The sequence below is a fragment of the Ceratotherium simum genome, chromosome 17 (assembly GCF_057802395.1).
Source record: "Ceratotherium simum simum isolate JZ-2026a chromosome 17, ASM5780239v1, whole genome shotgun sequence".
NCBI classification, from domain to species: Eukaryota; Metazoa; Chordata; class Mammalia; order Perissodactyla; family Rhinocerotidae; genus Ceratotherium; species Ceratotherium simum.
In genome coordinates, this window is record NC_141916.1 from 46,651,819 (window position 1) to 46,675,266 (window position 23,448).

At 39.6% G+C, this 23,448-nt stretch overlaps 1 protein-coding gene across 2 annotated transcripts in view; it reads left to right on the forward strand.

Annotated features, from left to right (window-relative positions):
• GRIN2B (glutamate ionotropic receptor NMDA type subunit 2B) overlaps positions 1 to 23,448 on the forward strand; it is a 277,582-nt gene that overhangs the window by 79,276 nt on the left and 174,858 nt on the right. The window lies entirely within an intron of this gene.

Here is a 23,448-nt window from a genome sequence, read left to right on the forward strand (position 1 = left end):
CATCTGCTACTCCTTGTGGTTGAAATGAAGCCATGGCTCGGGATGGATACAGCACCTACTTAAAGGCCACATAAATAACAGTCTGTAATATCTGGGAGGGTGAATCATGGTGAATGCTTTTCTCTGGCTGAAACTTTGTGAAATATTGGCTAGACTTCAGGCATAGACATAGAGGTTGCTTACATAAACGAGAAGACTGGTTTAAAAAAGTAGCTCTGTGATGAATGAGGATTTAGACACTGGGGTAAATAAAAATTATACTTCTCACTATGTCTGTACTTGGGCTAGACTTGGCTAAATTCACTATTGTGTTACCTTTGGTCTGTCTAGACCAGGATAGGCATCATCTAATTAAAGATATGGGACTGTTATAAGTCACTGTATCTCCAACTGAGTAGAGGCAGTGGCTGGACAACAGGTTCCTAGAAAGAGAAGTCTTTTGATGTGGTAACATGAGTTCTTTTGAATACTCAATAAAAAGTTGGAAAATGGGTAGTAGTATTAGGAGATAAAATAGCAAAATAATGCTAGTGATAACAATAGCTAACTTCTACTGAAGTCTTATGTTCCAAGAATTGTGGCTTCTTGTTGAATTCTCACAACAATCTTATGAAGTGTGTACTATTATTATCACCCTTTGACAAATGAGAAACTGAAGCACAGAGAGATTATTTACCCAAGATCAAGCAGTTAAGAAGTGGTGGAGATGTAAGTAGCTGAGTCAGGCAATTTGGCTCTAGAGCTGTGCTGTCCAGTATAGTAGCCACTAGCCACATGGGGTAATTGCACGCCTTAAATGTGGCTGGTCCGAATTGAGATATGTCGTAAGTACAAAATACACACTTGGAATCAAAGACTTTATATGAACAAAAGAATGTGAATTACCCCATTAATTTTTATATTGATTACACAATAAAAGGATATTTTGGATATATGGAGCTAAATAAAATATAAAAATTAAGTTCACCTGTTTGTTTTTATTTATTTTAATATGTCTACTAGAAAATTTAAAGTTATGTATGTGGCTGACATTATATTTCTGTTGGGTAGTGCTGTTCTAGAGCTTAGCTCTTAAGGACTGCTGTTTAGCAACAAACAAGCAAGCAAACTTGAGTTTTGGTAACATTCATCAAGTTAAAAAGGAGTGAAGAAAGTTACAGAACAGGGCAGCTTGGTGAGTTGAGTTGGGTTCTGTAAGGAAAAGGGGTTGCTAATAGGATATATTGTACCTGGAACCTGGAAAGGTCACAGAATCAATTTTGGGCAACTTTGAAGGTGTTAATTTCTCCCTGAAGTTAAAAGATAATATTTGGTCAAGAATGAATTAGTTTCCTAGGGAAGAAAATAATCTCAGGGCACTGGTCTTGGACTAAAATGTAAAACCAAAAGTCAATGGTTAAGGGAAGGATGACCTAAAATAATGGGTTTCAGGTGGTTTTACAACAGCGAGGCCTGGGGAGAGATGGAGCAGTATTTTCAGCCTAATAAAATGGAATCAAGTAAGATCATTCCTGATGAGCTGCCTGACTAAGATTTAGCTGGTGAGCACCAGTGTGCTCACCAGTGTGTACAGTCTTTAAAGTATGGAACTAATTCTATACTAGTTGGTAAATAGCAACTGCTCTGAAGCCTGTGAGTACACACAGTCCTTCTTCCAGGCTTTCCCACAAGTCACCTCCTGAAGGGCTAATGCTTAACAAAGCAGGGGCCCAGACCCTGCTCCATCCCTAAGGCCACCTTCAGTTCTGATTGGCTGGTGAAGGTGCCAATTGTTAAATATTTTGAATATTATCCATGCTTAAGGGAAACTATAACCTGTAACTTTTCTAATTTCATGTAGTTTGCACCATCATATAATATGATCAGAGAGAATACCTTTCAGAGATAGTGATATATTCTTCAGAAGAAACAACTTGAAAAATCCACCTGGGGTAGAAGCTGAGTTTGAGGAACTTCAGAGTGGGAGAAGTGTATCTACGTACATTCCGAATATCTTTGAGGAAGGGGAACAAAGGAGAAAGGCTAACAAATCCTAAGGCTTTGGAGGTGAAATTGCCCATGTTCCCCAGGTACCAGTGATGGAAAGCCACCAAATGATGTGGCACCTTCTCTTGTTTAGGGGCCTTTCATCCTACCACTTTAGATCTTGGAGCTATTATTGTTCTTTTTCTACAGAGCACTGGGGGTATTTGCGGAATATTTTGGGGCAGTGGGGATGGTGACTTCCTTTGACTCGTCCTTCTGCTGCCTTTCCTTTTCCCAGCTTAACTTGCCTTTCCTGCAGTTTCCTGGCACAGGTGAGGTGGACTGATGTTGACAAGGAAAAGAAGAGGTCCAGAGGAGGCTGGGGACTATTGAGTGGTCAGGATTAGACAAGAGTTTGGCTAGGTGATCGCTCTTGAAAAAAAGAAGTGTTCTTAAGGAAGTTGGTGAGAGGAAGCTCGTGGTTCCAATTCACTTCTGTTCTTGGCCTTATTTTTAACTCTCTGTTTTCTCTGTGTTGACCTTCCATTCTTAGAGCCAAAAGGGGCCATTCCAAAGGTGACTTGGGCTGAAGCATCAATATCCAGAAGCTGTTCTTACTCAGGTTCTTCTTTTTTTCGCTTGTAGGTCAGGACAGAGACAGAGTCACTAGGTTAATGGAATGGGGCTCAGGATTATCTTGGCTTGAGAACAGTGCACCTCTGGGACTCCCATTAATGTGCCCTTGCACTCCCCTTCCATTCTTACTCTCCCCCCGCTCCCCTCTACATCATCATATATTTTGCTGCATAAGCAGGAGCTAAAGCCATATTTGTTCAAGTACAGAGATGGGGAATGAAAGGACATAAAACTATGAATATGTTCATTGTTAGTTTTAGGGGCTCATTTCTCATCTCCTTCCTTCCCTTGGCTTGCTTTAATAATCATGTAACTCTCACTGTCTTCTACTTTTTCTCTTTATTCTGTTCCCTATTCATCTTTCTGTCTTAAAGTTTTCTGTTTATTCTCTTGTCTCTGGTCTAATCCGTATAAATTCCTGCTCCAAAAACCCTATAAACATTCATTAGTATTAATCTAGTTTATTTCTATTCTTTCCCAATAATATGACAAGAAATGAACTAGCACATGTGCGCTGTAGGATAAGATCGTATTAATTTGTTCTGCTCTCAGTAATTTTCACGGACTTCACATTTCCTACTGCTTTAAGTCCAAACTCTATAACTAGGATTCCCAGTTTTCCCATTTTATGTGAAGAAAAATATATGTGGCTAATAAATATGAAAAATGTTTAGCCTCACTTAATGAAAGATATGGAAATTAAAACAATGACATATTTCACCTACCAAATTGGCAAAAATTTTAAAGACTATATTAACTGTGGCGTATAGTGAGATCAGCACTTTCATACACTGCTTACGAGAGTGTGAAATGATATGACGTTTTTGGAAAACAATGTGTAAAAATGTATTAATGACTTTTAAAAAGTTTATATCCTTGACTGATTTGTCCCTAATTCTAAGAGACTGTCTTCATGACATCAGATATACAGAGAAGTACAAACAAATATATTCTTTATAGTAGTAATCACTGAGCACTTACTCTGTGTCTGCCACTACCTAAGTGCCTCCCAGGCATCATCTCATTTACTCTGGGAGGCAGGTGCTTTACTGACCAATTTTACAGATAAGGAAACCATAATAAGAGAAGCCAAATAACTTGCCTAAGGTAACAAACAGCGTGTAGGTGGTAGAGTCCCGTTCCAACCTGGGTAATCTTACCACAGAGCTCCTGCCCTTGACGTTCATGCTGTAATGCAGTATAATGCTTACTTATTATATTATTTTTCTGTTTACCTTTTGCTCTTCTATTATACCATGAAAGCTTAGACAAGAAGCTCCTGTCTCTGTCCCCAGCCTCCAACCCCATGCCTGGCGTTTATTAGGTACTTGATAAATATCTGCCAAAGGAACAGCCTAACTGAATTTTTATTGTCCTTAGAATCAACTCCTCACTTCTGCTTAAACTGCTCCTGCCACTAAAATTGGCTTCTTACCCTAGGAGTACCTAGTGATAGTAATCACCACCACCACCACCACCGTCATCTTACCTCTCCTCCAGGAATTCCTGATTTCTCCTGATTCCTGATCATGTGTGATCCCTTTCCTTTTCTAAGTCCCATAAAATTTGTTCCCGTTCATTTTATGATAATTACATTACACTTTGCATTGTTGTCACTTGTATATTCCGGGTGTCAGAATTGTAAACTCTTTTTGATCAGGGATAATTCCCTTTACTTCTTGCATCCTCCTTAGTGCTTAGGACAGTCTTTCATGTGGCGTGTGCATGATTAAATGCCTGTTATGTCTTTAGAAGTAAATATGTAAGGCTAGGTTAGTCATAATACATGTCCTCCAACCAGAGCTCTTGATAAAAAAGCACTGCAATATTATGGCACCACTTTATAAATTTTAAATTACTTACTTTGTACATTTGACTTTGCAAGGTTAGTAATCCAGTGGGTGTTAATGCCTTATACTGCACCCCTGTGTGCCCCAATTAAGGCCTGTAAGATCAGATTAAATGCCACTTCCAGACTGAAGGATTCCACTATTCCCATTCATATTACTCCTAGTTTCCATCCCAGGGACGAATGTCTCTGATAAAACTGGCTTGGAACCACATTGGTTTCTGAGTATTGGGCAAATGAGCTGTAGTTAACCATCTGGATGTTCACGTTTCACCTCATTACATTTCTGTTTTTTTCACTTTTTGATAAAAACCCACTAGCAAAATTAACTAAGTTGAACCCAAAGTGGTTCTTCTATCTTTATCTAATGTGTGTAGCTGGTTTTGTACTCGTTTGTACCAGTCATCAGCTTGGGTAAAAAGAAGGGTCACAACTTTTATTTTTTAGTTTACTGTTAAAACTCCCTTTTACCCATATTAGCAGGAAAAACAATTTAACCCTCTGAAGGTCTCTCTAATATCCATGTCAGATTGCTTAAGAACACTAGGAGTTTACTCAGTCCATGGGTCAGCCTGATTCTAGACCTCAGATGGATAGAGAACCAGACAGTTTGTGCAATCTACTAGTAGACCCTGGCTTTTGTTTTTTGGGTTTTTTTTCTAGTTTGTCTTGGGCTTGTAATGTTTCAAGTTACATTTATTTGCTCATTCATTGTTCCCAAGACAGGACCATTGTTCTGGAATGTCTGTGTCTGGAAGGACTTCTAGAATCAGTCCTATACTCTATTGAAACTGGTCTCTTCCATGACCCTCTAGTCCTTTATGTTGAGCTGGGTTCACATCACAGATTCCCCATTATCTCATGGAGAGTTCCACCATTTTCCTTTCCTATCAGTGATCGATCTGAACTATATCAATCTACAGAAGAATTTCTAGTAATTTTGAAGAAGTTTGGGGCTATCAATCTCTTTTTTCTCAACAGAAGACTTGGCTCCTTATTGTTTTTCCTCACCTCTTCTCCATGGGTCAGAGTTGTCCATACCAAGAGGGATACTTTTGTTATGCCCTAAAAGTCTTCTTCTACTTCTCTCCCAGGAAAGGAGGTGTTTGTTTGCCTTTGGGGAGCTTCTGGGAAGATGTAAACTTCTTTTCCAAAGTGATTCTCTGTGTCCACCTTAATAAAGAAACAGCCAGCAACTTCTTTTACTAAACAATGTTAAGTTCCATCTCACCATGACCCACATCATGTCTATTTAACAGATGTGTACTCTCTATTATAAATCTTTCTGTGTTGACTCCCTTCTGCCTTTTTTGCACGTGCACACACAATATTGTGCAGGTATGTGTATGCACAAGCTCACAACTGAGAGCACACTAGCTATTTTAGATAATGTAAAAATTGAATTTGTGAAGAATGAGGAAAATGTAGGCCTCTGAATAGAGAAAGTTTTGTCTCTTTCATAGAGTCTTGCAGTTTCTACACTGCTGGATGGGAAGGAACTTACCAAGACTGTGTCTGTGAGTCATTGGGAGGGTGCATGGAAACATTTGTCACTTCTGCAGTTCTAACCATCCCCTCCAACCCAACATCCCTCTAGACTCAAGAGTTTCTACTGTGCTAGTGTTTGAGTGTGAAATTCACCCATGACTGTAATCAGTAACATCATTAGGGCTTCCCAGAGAATGGGCCTTAGAACATTTATTTCACCATTGAGGGTGAGGGTAAGAAGAGAGGTTGAGACTTTGCTAAATGAGAATACATTAGTTAGAGAGGTGGGGATGGCTTTGATGAAGAGGAATAGTATTGGAAAGTTGTATTATTTTTGTAGACCTGTGAAGATATTTAGAAATTAGTTGCTTTGTAAAAGAAAAAATCTGTTACAAGGCTGCTATGTTGCCTGTGATAGAAATGTACTGTGTCTTAAGTAATTCAGATATTTAGAATTACAATTTATTATTTCTGCTTTATCTCTGCTTGCTCTTAGTTCAGGTATTTCCTCTGTGTAGACATGACTTAAATACTACTTCTTTCTCAGTAGGAATTATTGTGCCTACTTTATGTGTGTGTCTAGAAAATTTTATATTGTAAAATTTTGATTAGCTGATATTAGATGGATATTTCAATGTGTACATCCTGGCTGATGAATCATCAGAGAGAATCAAGGGAAGATGGTGGAGCTAGTGGCCTGAGCAGTGCGCATGAATTGGAGTGAGAGGTGAGTAGTTGTAGTCTTTCTTTGTGCTCAGAGCAAACCAGTCTGCCAGTGAGCCAAAAGCTAATGACATTCCTCAGATTGGAAGAAGAACTCAGACTGGGACAAGCCTAGAGGAAATCTATGATCTTCACATGGGAAGAAAGGTAATGAGGAAGAATTGTTTCTAGTAAAGTAAGGTAGCCTGATGGTAAAGAGCCATCAAAATGGCACCTGCCAAATGGACCCAATGGAAGTTCTTGCATCTGAGACTGGGTGGTAGCTGGAAACAATAGAGGAAGGAGATGACTTTTATGACATAGTAGAACCAGTATCATTAATGGGTTGGTGAATGTTCTTCATACATCTGACTGGACAGTAAGAAGCAAGAAAGAAGCAAGAATATATCTCTTGGGCCAGAAATCATAGCAATCGTCCAGTTGAGTGAATGACTAAAATCATGAGAAGAATCAGTGGACCCATGTCAAGACCTGAGAAGGTGGAGTGTTCTCATGTATTCAGAAAGGGACAACTTGGGAGCCTATGCTGTTCTGGGTTGTATCGAAGGTCTAGTCAAACTTAGAAGCTATATTTGACCAAATACAAGTGATGCTTAGATAATGAGGACCATGAAAATGATGATGAATTTATCAACTTAACCAGTTTGTAAATATGTGTGAGATAAAACTTTTCCTTTCTTATATTTTTGGCCATCATATGTGGTAATTAGATTCACACTTAATGAATCTGAGAATTTACTGTGTGCTAGGCACTGTATTTGGCAGTTTCATGTCTATTGTCTCATTTGATCCTCATATATACAACTCTATAAATTAAGAATTAGTACTTTTATTTTCTAGAGGATAATAATGGTTGGATAAGTGAAATAACTGTCTAAGATCACATAGCTAAGAAGTGTCCAGATTTGAATCTGAATTTGTGATTCCAAATTCAGTTCTTTTTCTATAACCCTAGTATGCTTCGCATTTTGTACTTACTGCTTTGTTACCTTGGCCTCTTAGTAAATCTTTTTAAAATCATGTAAGTTTATAAAGAAGAAAATCTAAATTTTATATTTTCACTTAGGGGCCATTATGAAGTAGTGGCTACAGGAAACCAGTTATCAAAATCACAAAGAAGGTCAAGCCACCTGGGGGTGAAACTCAGGGGGTAAAACTTTATAGAAATCTCTAGAGGTCAGTGCCCCTTGTTATTGTCAGAGAGAACCCATCACAGAATATCTTTAGACCATTATTCTCAGAAATAAATAGCACATATCTACCTCCCTGTATGGTTAAAATGGGGGGAGTTTGTGGTTTGTGTTGAGATGCTAATCCCAAGGGCTAAATTAATGTTTATTTGACAATTAATCTCAGTGCTAACAAATAACTCTGTAACCCCCTCTCACACACCGTATTTTGGTGAAATTTATTAAATGTTCCAGATTAGTCTTTTTTATAACTACTCAGCCACCATTTTACAGAGGGTAAACTTACTATTTTACTTTGTTCTATTCTTATACCCTCAGAATGAGCCAAATTTGGTCAAAGTCAATGAACATTAAGTTCTTTTGAAGTGATCATGGACAGATAGGTCAGTGTGAAATGCCTGGTGATTCAGAAGAAATGGAACTCTAACTTTGATGGTTAGAGCCAGTTCTCCCATCTTAAATTCAAAAGGATATGGGAAATGACTTTATTTGAATAGAGTGCAGACTAGCTTTATGTGCAATGAGAAAAAGTTGAAGACTGGGATGGATTTGGCTTTGTTCAGGGCATATTGATAAAGTACTTGAGACAGCAAGACAAGGTGGGAGAAATTTCATTTCTTGCAATTGTGGAGAAGGAGATATAGTTACAGTTTTAGAAACCAGGAGCCGTATCCAGATTAGCAGAAATTCAAACAAAATAGAAGTTCAGATAAAATAAATATCTCACTTTCTAAACGGTTAGACATTAGCCTGGTGTTGCAGGAACAGCCTCAGAGGACATGGAAGCAGCTACCTCGTAACTGTGTGTTATGAGGCTCTGCTCTTCCTTTTTTGTTGTACTTGTGCAATCTGCGTACAGTCTGAGGTACCTGACATCATCCATGGTTTTATTTCTTTATTTTGGGGCTAATATTTTTAAGCACTTCTGATTAACCCTTTCAGTGCCTGTGAAAAGGATGTGGTTTTGTTAGCATCTGTTACATACAGCTTGCTAAAGCAAACAGTCTTTATCTTCAAGTAAACTGTAAATCATCAACTAAATTATTTGACTTTATCTCCAAGTAAATTGTACCTACTTGCTGTGCCCAGTTCTATGTTATCCATTTATTGCATACTGAATAAACACCAATGGCTAGATAGGTGAAAGAACAGATGGAGGCATACTGTCAATGTACACTCTTGTACTTTCAGGGGTGTGCCTGAGATCTTGAGAAGGTCTGCACAAAGTCCTGGATATGAATGCAGCCAGCTCACTGTCTATCTTTAGGACCATGTGACAAAAAGTGACACTTGAATGAATATTACAACCAGCTAGTAGATACACACAGAATGGGAAATAAGAAAAGGGCCTTGGAGGAGTCTTACGTGAATAACCTTGTCTTACTGGAGGGGACTCTGTCCAGCCACCCTTTCTGCTCCAGCAGTCTCAGGCCAGGGACTAAGCCTGACTCTTGCCAAGTGAAGGTTAACAGGTTAACAGGAGGTTAAACGTTAACAGAAGGATGTTTTCCTCATGAACACGGGAAGCTGTGGAATAAATTTCAAGGATGATGCTATAAAGCAAGAAAATAGTAGTAACCCATGGTATGCCTTTTATTTTTAGTTAGGCTCTTTTATCAGGAGCAAAGACCAACTAAGTTGTTTCAAAACAACACAGAATGCAAAATACCAGGCAATTTACTTTGAGAATGTATATGGAGAGGGCTAGAAAGCTGTGAGGAACTAAGACCATTCCAGGGCTGGCTACCTGCTGGGTCTCTCTCAAGGATGTTGTGGTCTGTATTTTCAAGTCTCTCTGCTTCTTACATGCATTTGAAGCAAGCCTTCTACTTCTAGCTTCTTCTGCCATCCCATAGCTTCTATCTCTTCATTGTTTCACAGTGCTCATGACCTTGGTTTGTCATGGCCCTCAGTCTATTTCACATTATAGATGAAAGACCTGCTCATTTTCTCATGTTTTTTGGTTCAGCATCCTGAGATAGACAGAAGGTCTGATGAGCTGGGCACTTTTTTCTAAGCAGGCACTGGCCAGCTTAAGAATGGGCTGCTTTGGCCAGGTACCTACTTCTGGTTAATAGTACCTATGCTCTGCAAAGAAGAGCTGAGTCTGAGGGCAGGGGAGGTTAATCTAAAATAAAATTGGGCATGATGGGTATGATTACTTGACATATCAAAGGAGGAAGCTTAACTGATTCTGCCTATAGAAGTCATTCGCTGAGCAACATGGAAACCCTCTTCAGAACATATTTAATAAATAAAGCCAATTAGATATCTGAAGAGTTTTACTGTGGCCAAAGCAGAAAAAGGTTTGCCTTTATGTGAAGGAAATAAGAGGGGAGTCTGAGAGTTAATTCTACCTTAAAGTAGGAAAGGATTAAGAAGTTGAGAGAATTATAGAGAGATGAACTTACCCTTCGTCACCAAAGATTTGAATATTAATAATTTTCTGTAATTAAGTGACTGATTCGATGGAGTTCCTTGGTAGGATGACTTTTGAGGACTCTGTCTAGGTAATTTGGATAATCTTTGCACCATTGAGGGACTCAGAAATACATATACAAGGACATATTTCCTGTGAGCCAAGACATCCTTCCTTATTGTGTGAAGCATAATTTGCAAACTGAACTGATTATTTCTAGTAACTTTGTTAATATGTTGTTACATATGTAACCAACATAAGCATCACCATACAGATAAGGACACTGTGTCCCACTCCATTTACAACTGGAAGGACCTCTGGTTCAGATTGTGTCCCCTTTTTTTGGCAAAAGGTAAGAAACTCTGTTATTGTGTTAATCCTCAAGTATGCCGTTGCTACTATATATTCATTTGATTTCATGGGACCAAGAATAAAAGCATATCCTAAAATATACCCTTGCTTTATTAGTAAGAAAATAAGAAAAAAAAGAATATTATGTTTCTCTAATCGACATGGAGGCAGTTTTGAGAACTGATACCATTTAGGTACCTATCTATGGATTTTTAAATGAATGAAGCACAGGGACTAATAAATTGAAGTGGAGAAAATTTGGCATCAGGCTACTTTTGTGAGTTGCTTGGATTTAAATTTGCAATCCCAGGTCATCTCTATGCAAGGAGCATTAAACTAATTGATTGATCTCCTGACCAATGTGGACAATTATTGAAAACTACTGGAGGGTCAGAGGAAAAAGGCCAGTTAAAGAAAACAAATATATCGAGAGAAGGGAAAGACTAGGAATTATCATTCCCTAGCCTTTTCTGAAGGAATACTGAAAAGAAATCTTAACAAAATCAATTTGCAATCATTTGAAGAGAAGGTTTTTTTTAAACTTGGTAGCCTGACTTCATAAAGGACAAGTCCTGTCATACTAATCTAATCTTCTGAGATGAAAATGAAAGGTTGGTTAGATCAAGGAGAAAGATTTATATATAATTCATTTAGACTGTAGAATGCTTTGGTTATGATACTATATGGTATGTCCATCAGCTCTTTATTTATTTATTTTTTTTGTGTGTGAGGAAGATCAGCCCTGAGCTAACATCCATGCTAATCCTCCTCTTTTTGCTGAGGAAGACCAGCTCTGAGCTAACATCTATCACCAATCCTCCTCCGTTCTTTTTTCCCCCCAAAGGCCCAGTAGATAGTTGTATGTCATAGTTGCACATCCTTCTAGTTGCTGTATGTGGGGCGTGGCCTCAGCATGGCCGGACAAGCGGTACATCAGTGTGCGCCCAGGATCCGAACCCCAGGCCACCAGTAGCAGAGCGCGTGCACTTAACTGCTAAGCCACGGGGCTGGCCCTGTCCATCAGCTCTTACATCACTGCCCGAGATAGTGGACATCAGAGGCTCATTGTCCACCTGAGGACAAGTCTAAAGCTGAGTTGAAGGCCAGTGTTACTTATATTTCTATCCACAGTCCAGTATTTGGATTGAAACGCATGGGTGTTTCATCTGCTCACTGCACAGAGCTGGTGGGCGAACTGGCAAAGAGAGAGATAAGTAAAAAAACAGCTTAAAAAATATAACTGTCCAACAATACTGCCCTCTGTTCTCATCATTCCTATGACACATGTTCTAAACCTCATGCTATCTTAGGAAAGTCATCAATTATTTTGTATATTTTGATCTTATTTTCTAATTAGCTCACCCTGAGGATGAGGATGATGACTTATACTTCATCTCTACCCTCTACAGCACTTGACAGGCATTTAATAAATATTTGATTTGTTAGCAAACAATTAATAGGATTATAAAGTACCAGTTGTGTGAGGTCCAGTGGAAGAATACTGCAGGCTATTAATATGAACCAAGTCGATCACTAGTTAGCAGTGCTAGAGTGCTAGTGAATGGACACATAGGAGTGAAGCTTGAGTAACTCATGAAAATAATCTCTGTACAATGTTAGGTAGGTGTTAGACTTTTACTAGATGATTGTGACCAATCTGTGGTTCACAATTAAAACAGAAGGTGTAGATGGTTTAGATGGGAGCTACAGAGATAGATCAAAGGAAGCTTGAGGATGTGTGGTGCTGTGGTTGAGTGTGTGCAATCTGAAGTCAGGCCTAGCAAGATTTTCAAACCAGCAGTGACCTTGGATGAGTTACTTAACGTCTCTAAAACTCAGTTTCTCTGTTGGTGAAATGGGAGAGAGTAATAGGGCTTGTTTCACAGGGATATGAGAATTACTTGACATAATGCATATATAGTGAGTAGTGCACTGTAAGAAATTCAATAAGTATTCAAATAAGAACCATAGTAAATGAGAAAGAAAGGAGGGCTAAGGAAGAAAAGGCTGAGACTAAGTGTAATAATAATCTTTACACACAAGATAATGATAAACTGTCATCTATCTTGACATCAGCTTGATTTAGTTCCATTAAATTTTTGAGGTTCTATTGTGTGCCTTTCACCAAGGAAAGCATGAGAGCCAAAGGGCTTACTCTGCAGCATGGTGGAATCAAGATAGACATAGGGAAGAATTTCAGAAAGTCAGGATTGCTGGACCCGTTGACCTAGGTAACTAAGGAAAATTGTGGAATTTTCTTTGAAGACTTGGAAAATAATCTGGTTCCACCTCACATTCTCCCAAACTGGCTTAATTGTGATCTTATTCTGAACTGGACTAGTGTCTTCTCAAGCCACTCTAGTTAATGTTGTTCTTTGAGATCTTGGGCTGGCATATTTAACAGAGAGTTTAAGCTGTGCTTATAAAAGATCAACATATTGGCACCTTTCGCGGTCCCAAATTAAAATCAGAATGCCATTGCTGGGCCATGAGGCTGCCCCCATTTTGTTTTGTTAGCACGGATGAGAATTCACAGCCAGCTAAGGTGATCCTGATAGCTTCAGGTGACTTGCTTTACTGCCAGTTCTAAAGATAATGAGACTGAATGTAAGACTCATACTCATCTAGGATGATTCATCTATAGGCGGGGGCCCCACTGTGAAGGATCCAGATTAGAGATTAATAAAGGCTACATCTGATTATAACAATGGCTCTGTACTCCAGAGAGTCTGATGAGAATGGGTGAAAGGATGAGCTCTGAGCTCCTTTCTGTTTGAAGTGCCAAGTGGCATTTTCTCTTAAAGAGCTCTTTTTCTGCTTGCATGCTTCCATCAGAGGAGAAGCATTCAGGTGGAATGCTATGAACTATAGAAATGTTGGAGATCTCTGAATGTGGCTTAAAAACAAACTTCAAAATAGGAATGAATAAATGGGCCATCCCTTTACTTGTCGAGTTCTTGTTTGCAAGAAAGATCTTGCCATCTTTGATATCTCCCTTGAGTGATGGCTGCTGATTATCCCTGCTTGGCCAATCTTCCAGAGTCAAGTTGAAATATTGACAGCATTTCAGCTCCCCAAGGCCCCAGAGGGGAGAATGGAATCGCTGGTTGAGCTAAGAGTGTAGGCCTGTTAGGATATTCCAATACGTCTTTGTGGAACTAGGGCTGCGGGAAAAGGGAGGCAAAGAAGGAAGAAGCCTCAGCCTGGGCTGCAGTGCTGATTACAGAAGTGAGAAGATGGTTTCCAGGAATGGTTGGCAGGGTTGTTACTGCTAAGTCAGAGGGGACAGGCTGGGCCAAAGAGAGTGACCCTGGTCTGCGTTGGAAGCTGGATCCTCAGCATTCCGTACCTTCTAAGCCAAGTATTCCTTCTGTGTATGGATAGAGAAATGGATAGACAGTTTTCTAGGAAAATGGACAAGATTGTGTGGTCAGAAAAATAGTTTTAGTGTGGTTCTCCCTGTATCAGGTTAGGAGCTGGGAATCTATTCTAGTAGATTGTATTGTACTCTCAAGGAGACTCCATATACCATGCCCCCTGCAAGCATGAGGGAAAGAAAATGAAAGGTAAGCAATTAGGAACTTTGAACTCTTAAAGATCCATTTTTAGTGCTAATAACCAGCATCCATAAATGAGGCACAGCAAAAGTAAGAGTTTAGTAGTTCTGGAAAAGGGGAGCAATATTCAGTATAAAATGAACAAAGAAAATCTCAAACTTGTGTGCAACCAACCAAACATTGGACACCATTTTCACTCTGTTACAGGCCAGGGATACTGGGATCTGAACAATGAGTCTATGGGATAGTCAGAGAGCTGGGAAAGACTGGACTTAACCTTGCCATGTGGCTTCCTGCCACAGAGTGGGGGTAAGCAAGCTCCTAGAAACCTATTTTAGACGAAATAAGCAACTCGGTGTGATTCAGACTGATGTGAGAATGCCAGGGTTTGGTATAATAGTGGACAAATCAACATAAACCTGTTGGCACTAATAATGTGCTAATCATCTCACTGTTAAGGGCAAGTGCACCAAATCCTCGGCTTAAGCAGCCTAGTCAGCTTTAGAAGTCGTTGTTGGGTATGGTACTTGTCCAATCCTGGTTTAAAGATTGGAAGGCAGTGCCTAGTGGCTAAAATTCCAAGTCCTACAATTGAATGAAGCTGAGACAGGCAGGTGCTCATAAGCTGTTGAAGATATGTATATATATTTTTAACCTGCCAGTATGCAATTTTATTTTCATTTCTGGACCCCTTCAAAATGCATTGCCTCTTTTAGATGGAGCATCAAATTGGTTTAAAAGATGTAAATAAATTCGGAGCCACATTGATTGCGAACAGCCATACTTCACTGTATGTGAAGAAGTAGTGGTCAGTTTTCCAGTCCAGGGACCTAGGAAAACCAATCACTGGATGTTTGGTGAGAAAAACTTTCTTGGAAAACTTCTTCCTGCCATTGGAGACAATATCCTGTTAATTTGTGCCAAGTGAGCATGATTGGTCTAAATTCTAAATTCAGCGATGCTTAGTCTTTCTATATGGAGCAGGGATAGAAAGACAAAGAACTCTTGTGTTTTCCAGAGACCCATGTGTATGAACATAATCACTCATCTAGAACTGCTTCTTTTGTTATTTTCAGCAACAAATGAGGTACTAGTACTCATAGCTTGATCAAATATTAAGTGTTCTTTCTATCCTTCCCCTCTTGTGGGCACCTTCCCACTTTTCCACTCCCATTGGTAAGTGAATGCGATATTCTGATCAAACACATATGAAGAGATCAGAATGTTAATTTATTTGAGACAAATGTCAATACTTTTACTCTGAAAAATGCTGCTAGTATGTCGAGTACCATCAACGGCTTGTACTTAAGCCTGTTATTTAATAATAATAATAATTCTGTAAACTCTACCCTCTCGCCTTAAGGTAAATGGAAAGATTTTGATGGCATAAGGAGTTTTAGATTTAGTATTTCATACATAATAAAATATTTTTGTTTTCCCTTGGTTATCTGGTTCAGTTTTATGATGCTCTTCTTTTTATCCTATGAAATGCCCAGATCTATATTAGTGTTGAACACACTTGATTTTGTAAACTTGTCTAAATAAATTTAGTCTGATACTGATTATCTTTCTGCCTAATTAGTAGTGTTAGTTTAATACTTATGCTGTTTTTCTCTACCCATTTCATTTTTTTTTCAACTTTTTTTATTCCCCCACCTTCTTCCCTTGCATTTATTTAAAAGTACTTTTATTCAGTCACAGAATTTGATTGTGGCTGAACTTGTCAGCTTGTTCTTTTGTAGAAAAGAACCTCTTAATAAAAATACAAGTCAATCCATCTGAGAGTTGTTTTGATGTGCATAATGGAGAAGGCTATAGAGAGGAATTTTAATTTAAGATGAAATGAAATAGCTTTGTTAAGATTTTGGCAGTCCTAATACCTAACAGAGGAGCACACACACATTCTAGAAGTTCTCTTAGTATTTGCCAGGCCCTTTGCCCCCTTACTTAATTCTATAATTCATTTGGGTATCCTAATGAGAGGGGATCTGCCTTTTATTCTTCCCACTTCTTGCCCTGTCTGTTGCTTAGAAGCTTTCTTCTTGCTATAAAATTGTCTCTGAGACTTAGAACAGGAAGAACCTTGTAGACATTCTCAACATGAATACCTTTAGTTTGTTTCTCAGCTCTGGCTTAAATTTGGTGATTGAAGCACATCCAGGAGGAAGACTCAGTCAGGGAAGGAAATAGGGAAAAATTTAAGGAGAAAACAAAGTTATCTTCTGAAAGAACAAATAAGAAAAAGAATGCTGGCTTCTGTGAAGTTGTTTGGTTTTCCAGAATGGTTCTTATACTAGCCTAATCTGCTTGAATTTCTGTTCATGGGCTTTTGAAAACCCAGAGTGTTCTCCTTTGCGTGCAAAGGTTTAAAAAAGAATGGATCTGGCATTTAACAGGCAGGAAAGATCATGATTCTCCATGAGTAAGCTTCCATTGTGTGTTTCATTCATAGTATTTCTGATTAACGGCTAGCCTGGAGAATATTGGGCATTTCCCTATCTTGCAAGGCATTGCTCACAAAATTCTGACACTATTCAAACCCACCCTAAATAGCTAATATCAGCCTTAGTCACCTGAAAAAATGAGGGTGTGGAATCAGAATTTATAGTCACCAAAGAGGGAGTCTCTTGGAGTTAGGTGGGGAGAGAAAATCCTTCTTTTATTTTGGGAGGAAAGAGATTTTGTCTCCATATTCTGCTTCTACTTTGTGCTCAGTGTGGAAGAAGTAAAGAAGAAATATCAGGACTTTCCCTTAGGGCAGCTGGGGTAACTCTGACCTCTCACCCCACCATTTCTACACTTGCCTTCTAAATCTGGTGGTAGTGGAGAAAGTTTTCAGCGAAAGTCCCTTTTATTAGACACAGATCTTCCTTAAGAACTGACTTAGGAGGAGAACAGAAGAATTTTCTTTACTCGTATACTTAGAGGAGGGACTAGAAGGAAAATCAGATTTATTTAATCTGAAACTACGTTAATGTCCTAGCAGGATCATAATCGCTGTGATGTTATAAAGTACTAAGATTTGAATAATGAATTACCACATTTTTTTTAATTCAGCAAATATTTACTGAGAGCTCACTGTGGGCCAGGTCCCATTCTAGGTACTGAGTTACAGCAGTGAACAAACCATTATGGGCTCTGCCCTCATGGTGTTTATACTCTAGTTGGAAATAGGCAGTAAGTTCATAATAAATATATCATGTATTCTGTTAGATGATGATAAATGCTATGGCAGAAAGAAAAAGTGGAGCAGGATAAGGGGGCTCAGGTATGCCTGTGACAGGAGAGGGCAGGCATTAGTATTCCATTGCAGGGTCAGGACTGGGCTTTGTTGGAGAAGGTGAAGTTTTAGCAAAGACTTGAAACAGATGTGTGTGTTAGCCCTGTGGATACCTGGGTAACTGGAGGAAGTGTTTCAGGCAGAGGAAATAGCTAGAATAAAGGTCTGGGGCAGGAATGTGCAAGTATGTTCCAGAGAGGTCAGAGTGCATGGAGGAGAGTGAAAGGGAGAGTCTGAGGAAGTGAGATCCGAGGGACAGTGGGAGTCCAAATCAAAGGCATCAGCTTTTTCTTTTTAGTGAGTTGGGAACCCTTGAGGGTTTGGGGCAGAGAGTAACATCTTATGATTTAAGTTCTGAAAGAATTATCCTGCTTCTTTGTTGAGCATAGACTGTAGGGGGCTGGGGTAGAGGCAGGGAAGCCAGTTAGAGGCTCTTGCAGTGATTGGGTGAAGGATGATGGTGGCTCAAACAAAGTTGGTGAGAAAAGGTTGTGTTCTAGATATGTTTTGAAGGTCAGGCAATTAAGGTTTCCTGACTGATTGGATATAGGTTTTCAGAAAAAGAGAGGAGTTGGAACAGGAGGGATAGAGTTGCCTTTAACTGAAATAGGAAAGACTGAGTTTCATTTTGGAAATGTTGGAGATGCTTCAAAGATATCCAAGTGGAGCTATAGACTAGGCAGTTTGATATATAAGTTTGAAGTTTTGGAGAAAGAAGTGTGAGAGCGATTGACATATAAATAAGATTTAAATCAGGAGACTGGATGAGATCTCTGAGGAGGTGAATGTCAACAGAAAAACTATGAGGACCAAGAATTGACCCTGGGGCCTCCAGCTTCAAAAGGTCAGAAGGAAGAGGAGGAACCAGCAAAGAAGACAGAGAAACAGCAACCAGTAAGGTAGGAAGAAAGTCAAGAGAATGTGAAGCCCTGGAAACCAAGGGAAGAAACCTAGGAGCGAGTGATCAACCAAGTCAGATGCTGCTTATAGGTAAAGATGACTGCAGATGAATGTTGGAGTTGGCAATATCCAGGTCACCACTGCCTTTCACAAGGAGAGTTTTAGTTGAGTAGGGGGGTCGAAAGTTTGGTTGGACTTAGTGTAAGAGAGAAGGAGACAAGAGGAATTGGAGAAAGTGAGTATAGATGGTACCTTCAAGGAATTTGCTGCACAGAGGAGTAAAGAAGTGGCTGGTAGCATTTTCTGCTTCTCTGTCTGGCTTCAAGGGGGATCCCCTTCACATTTTATAAAAGTGCAGTTTGTGTATAACCATTCAGGCATACCTTGTTTCTATGAAGTAAATATGTATCACCAGCATAGAAATTTGGAACCAGATGAGACCATCAAGGTCATTTCAGTTAATCTCCCACCCAAAAAATGAATTTTCTTTATAATATTAATACAATAAACATTTTAAAAAAATTTTGTGTGCTACCTAGAGATCCAAAGAAGAATAAGGCACAGTTCCTGCTCTTAAGAAACATACTTTTTTTTTTTTTTTGTGAGGAAGATCAGCCCTGAGCTACCATCCATGCCAATCCTCCTCTTTTTGCTGAGGAAGACTGGCCCTGGGCTAACATCCATGCCCATCTTCCTCTACCTTATATGCGATGCCGCGACAGCATGGCCTGACAAGCAGTGCGTCAGTCAGCGCCCACTCTCCGAACCCTGGGCCGCCAGCAGCAGAGCGCGTGCACTTAACCGCTACGCCACAGTGCCGGCCCCAAGAAACATACATTTTTAATGGGAGGAGGCAGGCATATATGCTTCTTGTGTGATAAATATTATAATAGAGCCACCTACAAAATGATGTGAAAGCACGGGCGAGAGAGAACTAACTAACATTTGAACTAGGCCTGAAGGTGAGCGTGACATTTTCCAGACAGCATGCTGGGAGAATCCCTTTATCAGATAATAATCCAGATCCTGTTTGAATGCTTATAGCAACAGAGAGCTCACTACCTTATGAGACCCATTCCATTTTAAATAGCTATAATTATTGCAAATATATTTCTTATATTGAGCCAAACAATACCTTTTAATACTTCTACTCATTGGTTCCAGTTTTCTCCTCTGGAGCTAATGGCCAAAGTCTTATCTTTCTACCATATAAGTCATTTCTGTATTTGAAAATGGATGTTGTGTTCTCTCTTTCTCTTTTTTTTTTTTTTTTGTGAGAAAGGTTAGCCTTGAGCTAACATCTGTTGCCAATCCTCCTCTTTTTTTTGCTGAGGCAGATTGGGCCTGGGCTAACATCCGTGCCCATCTTCCTCTAGTTTATATGGGATGCTGCCACAGCATGGCTTGACAAGTGGTGCGTCGGTCCGCACCTGGGATCCGAACCTGCGAACCCTGGGCCACGGCAACGGATCGCGCAAACTTAACCACTGTGCCACAGGGCCGGCCCCCCTCGTGTTCTCTTTTAAGCCATCATTTTTCCATGTTGAAAAGAGGGAAATGGCTAGAGCCTCAGGTTGGGTTCCTTAGGAAGCAGACTCTGAGACCAGGGTTAGTGTACCGGAGGCTTATTAGGGAGTGCTCTTGAGATCAACGCCATGAAGGGAAGGGAAGATTGGGCAGTAATCGGCAGAGGGAGAAACACAGGTGTGATGCGGTTTTCATGGAAGCTCCAGCCAACCCTGTGGGAAGTGCTGAAGATAGACTGATCCTTCAGAGTTGTCCAGAGTTAGGGCAAGAGGACCAGGTCTTTATACTTCATGACAACCAGTCATTCAGGAAAGTTTATCCTGGGAAGGGGGCATGACTTTGGGCGAGATGGTTCTCTTCAGCTGATGCAATTCCCAAAGTGGACTGACAGCTGAAACCAGTTTCCACAGGCATTATCAGCAGCTGGAGTAGTTAGTCCTTTATGTTCGAAGTGGAGTCTGTAGGGGATCTGGGTGATGCAGAAGGAAAATCTTATGTATTGCTAATTTTTTAGGCAGTTATTTTCGGAGACAGACAATAGAATGAAAAAGTACCTGCTTTTGTTTTTCTCTTATTAGCAAATAAACACTACGCACATCAAAGTGATGAAGGTTCAACATAACAATTCTAGACTAATGGAGTCTAATGTAAAATTGTACCTTCTCTGTGCTAATTGCTCATCTCAGGCATGGTGACCCTTTATAGGAATGCTTTAAAGATGCTCTCAAGGCAAGTTGAAGAGGTACATTTATGCAATAAATTTGACTTGGAATCTTCACTGGGAGGAAGAGACTGCTTCAAGGATCCCTACACATCAACATTTTGTACTGACATTAGGAGATAAAAATGTAAGTGGGGAAGGATAGTGAGCTGCAAACTGAATTATATCCCTGTCCTTCATCCTAGAAAATGACACTTCTTGTGGTGATCACAATGTATGCTGGGTGCCTGCAAATATGGATGCGTGGCCACCAGTCCTTTCCACTCCATGCACGCATGAAGATTGCTCTTTGATTTGTGGCTGTGGCCATAATTTGCAAAGCCTGTCACCGCTTGCAACTTATAGTTAGCCCAAAGCTTTGTTGAAAAAGAGCTGTCCCATTACCAATTGCTGTACACCAGATTGACGTGTCAACTAAATTAATAACATTGGACCACTCATTATATTGGGAAACATTTGCTCAAGCTATAACTCAGTCTCTTGATTTCTGTTTGACTTCATTAACCTCCTCTTGGTGCCACAGATAAAATGGTCATGTAAGGCATCCTTATTTAATGAAGGATTGACAATATGAAATGGTTGAACTGGGCGTTGATGGGAGCAGAGGAGTCAAAAAAAGGATGATTGTGGAGAATGATAAAATTAAAAGGTAAGATGAGGATGTGATGGGGGTAAGATGGAGCCATATTAATTTTTCTCTTTTCATTCATCATACATTGGCTTTCTTCACATAGTAGCTGGCAGTTTCTTTAGGAGCTCATTTATAATTGTGAGAGAGTTTTAAGAGAAGACTAAGAGAGGAGAGGGTCAGGTTGGTGTATAATATATTGATTTTCTTTTAAATTCAATCTTATTAGCATGGGCTCATTTACTGTGGACCCACATGGGTTTTTTTCTCAAGGCTATCTCTAGCTGTGTATCTCTAGCAGTGGTTTCACTATAGATGGAACTTTGTGGGTATTCAACAACCTCCTTGTAATAAGATGTGTTGTTCATTTGTCATAGAATGGGTAGACTTACTTTCTTTACACCTGGGATCGCTTTCATCCTAAACCTGTACATTTTAAGGTATATTTGGAAGCTTTTGTCACTTTGTTATATACATTGGGCTTGTGAAAACTCAAGTGATGTCTCATTTGAGAATCTCCAAAATTTGCTTTAGCTGAAAGTATAACAAGAAAAACAAATGGCTATTTCTTTAAAGCAATAGCAATTCTAGGTGGGTTGTTCTGTCGCTGGCCTTCCTTTCCTGTTATTGTGGCTCTCTGTATGCCCCTGACAAGTCTTGAAATAATTAAGATTTTGTTGTCTTGGATTTCCACTATATCCTATAACCTAAGAACAAAGTCAGCTTCACCTGAAAAGCAGTACTTGTGTTGTAGTTGGAGAAGACCAGGAGCAGGGGCTGGCTGAGGTTTGGAAAGTACACACGTGAAATCATTATTCTATTCTGAATTCATTCCCACCCATTCTCAGTGCCTTACCCTCTCTACTTCTCTGAATTCCATGGTTCTATGAGGCTCCTCTTTGACTGTATGTTTAAGCCAGGGTAGGGAGCCATGATAACTACCATTTTGCCCTTAGCAGAAGGAATCACCCTCAAATGACTAAACATCTACTGTTTCGTTCTGGATAGCCTATGAGAAATGTCAAAAGTTCAAGCCACACGAAGCAAGCAGCTCTGGCAGAGCTGAGGGGATTGCAGCTTTCATTGCCAAATCAGGGTCTTTGGACATCAGCTGGATATTTCCCAACCTGTATTTTTTTCAATAGTGGGTGCCCAAAAAATACTCAGCAATTTCTCAGCTGTACAACAATATGTTCCTGAGCTAAGAAATCACTGTATAATTTTGTTTAAAGGCCTGGCCTCTTGTAACTGTACTTTGAAGCTCTAGTCTGGGGTATAAAAAAGAACTGCCACTTTGAGAAAGACACAATTTTGTTAGCCTGTATTGTTATAAAATGGAGATGAGCCATCAGATTGAAGATAGGGGGCACTGACCAGGAAAAGAGATGCCATTACCCAGGAGGAAGTCATGGAAAAATGGACTGAGAGAGGACAGGCTGAGAGGGTCTTTATTTTGTGGTTTCAGATTCTTCTAGCCATAAGGTGGAGATAAAATGCAGAGCTTGACATCTCAGAACAGCAGGTGAAATACAGCTTAAAATGGGAGAAATTTAAAATGGCTTCTCCCTCAAACAGAGGGAGAAAACATAAGATGCTCGGAATTGACAGAGGATTATGTATGTAATACACAGGTCAGACCGAGACTTCAGGCATTATAGAAATAAGAGAAAGAACAATCTTCTATATGTTGCTCTAAAATAAAGTTTAATCATATATGAGCTTGAATACAAGGCATTCTAACTTGTAGCTTAGATATACTGTTTGTGCCTTACTCTAACTTGGGTATCTCATTATCTGAGTAGAAGATAGAGAAAATGCTAAATTTGCTATTAATTTAACACTTATATGTTTATAGAAAATATAGTGACCAAATCTTGTACTATACATGCTTCTCCCTGATAACCATCCCTGAGTACCACCCACTTGCTGGGCCAGTGTGCCTATACCACTTTCATAGGTAGGTTTAAGGGTAGCTGGATGGCATTTTGGATCATTCCCTCTGATTGAGTGATACACATCCACAATTGATAAGTCCAAAAGGTTCAAAAAATGGAAAGTGTGTGTGTGTGTTCATATAACTCATTTGAAGGTAAAGCCTGACCTGAACTGACATGAAGCTGTTTAGAGTCTTTATCCCACTTTATGTGACTCATTATGTTTTGCAATAGAAATATTAACATATTTGATTTTAGAAAGCTGTCCTAGGTTTCGCTG